We start from the raw sequence: 956 nt of genomic DNA, 5'->3' as shown, positions 1-956 counted from the left end.
TTCAGGTTACAAAACCAACAATTAAGTGTCAAAACTATAAATAAATTTAACTGAGGAGAGACAAGTTTGCACATAAAAATAGGTAGGTTTTTAACACAACATGGGAAGGTGTCTGATTCATACTTGCACTTTTCTCTGAGATCTTTCCCGATACCTGAGTCGATCCTGTGGCTTTTGAGAGACCTCAAACCTCTTTGTTGGTGGTCCAACACCACTGCATCACACAAGGAAATAATAGCAATGGGCCACTCGGCAGACAAAACTCCATTTTTCCCTATATATGCTTATACCTGAGCAAATATTTTAGTTTTCTGCATATTTCTTCTTTTCTCTCCTTTTAGGTTACCTGAGGGTTTTGGTTTTGGTTTTATTTTAACTTACTTATTTAACTGATGTGAGTTATTTATATTGAATTTGCTAAAGGTGCCTATTATATAATATGGAATTTGTAACTAAAAATGAAATTTTATCACACTAAAGAAGGCAAATAAACATATTTGTTGAATGGAAAAAAAAAAGATTGGGGTCTGCTGTTCATTTTCCCTGTTCCTATGCTGGGTTACTATCTGGGAGTCCCTTGGGCCACCCTGGCCAACACCTCAAAAGAAGGTATCTCCTGTCTGGCATTGTTGCTTGTTATGTAGCCTTTATCTATGCATATGGACTCTTAAAAAATTATATTGGCCCCTTTAATCTTTGGTTATACTTTCTGTGCTGGATAGCTTTCACGTCAATTTGACATACCTGGGTTGAGGGAGCCTCAATTGGGGAATTTCCTCTATTGGACTGGCCTGTGGCCATGTCTGAAGGGCATCTTCTTGATGAGTGATGTGGGAGGGCCCAGCCCACTGTGGGTGGTGCCATCCCTGGGCAGGTGGGCCTGTGTAGAATAAGAAAGCATGCTGAGCAGGGGCCAAGGGAGCAAGCCAGTAAGCAGCATTCCTCCATGGCCTGTG

The sequence above is a fragment of the Nannospalax galili genome, unplaced genomic scaffold, assembly GCF_000622305.1.
Source record: "Nannospalax galili isolate Female #2095 unplaced genomic scaffold, S.galili_v1.0 scaffold960, whole genome shotgun sequence".
Classification (NCBI taxonomy): Eukaryota; Metazoa; Chordata; class Mammalia; order Rodentia; family Spalacidae; genus Nannospalax; species Nannospalax galili.
Note: the sequence above shows the minus strand (reverse complement) of the source record.